This window comes from Propithecus coquereli, unplaced genomic scaffold (genome assembly GCF_000956105.1).
Source record: "Propithecus coquereli isolate 6110/MARCELLA unplaced genomic scaffold, Pcoq_1.0 Scaffold46, whole genome shotgun sequence".
In the NCBI taxonomy this organism is placed as follows: domain Eukaryota; kingdom Metazoa; phylum Chordata; class Mammalia; order Primates; family Indriidae; genus Propithecus; species Propithecus coquereli.
The window spans coordinates 7,558,407-7,558,943 of record NW_012150396.1 but is presented as its reverse complement, the minus strand read 5'-3'; positions in this window follow the sequence as shown (position 1 = coordinate 7,558,943).

The window sequence follows — 537 nt, the reverse complement described above, 5'->3', positions numbered from 1 at the left end:
ACTGGAGCACGTATGTGAAGTGAAACAAGCCAGGAACAGAAAGTTAAACACCGCATGCTCTCGCTCGTGTGGAAGCTAGAAAAAAGGTCGATCTCATAGAAGTAAAAAGTGGAACAGAGAATATTAGATGCTAAGAAGAGTACGGGGGAGGGGGCAAGACAGGGAGAGATTTGTTAAAGGATACAGAATTTAAACTAGGTAGAAGGAATAAGTTCTGGGGGTCTCCACTACTATAGAATGACTGTAGTTAACGATGATATATATTAATAGTTTCAAATAGCTAGAAGGAGGGCATCGAATGTTCCTAACACAAAGAAATGATAAACGTTTGAGATACTGTATATGCTAATTACACGGATCTGATCACTACACTTTCCATAGAGCAAAACATCTGTATGTTCCCCGTAAATATTATTACATATCAATTTTTAAGAATACGTTACTTAGGTTAACATAATCGATTTATTATTTTCAACTCATTAATATTTTTAAATTTGTTTTTATTTTAGTACGGTAATTCTTGCTGGATATAACCTA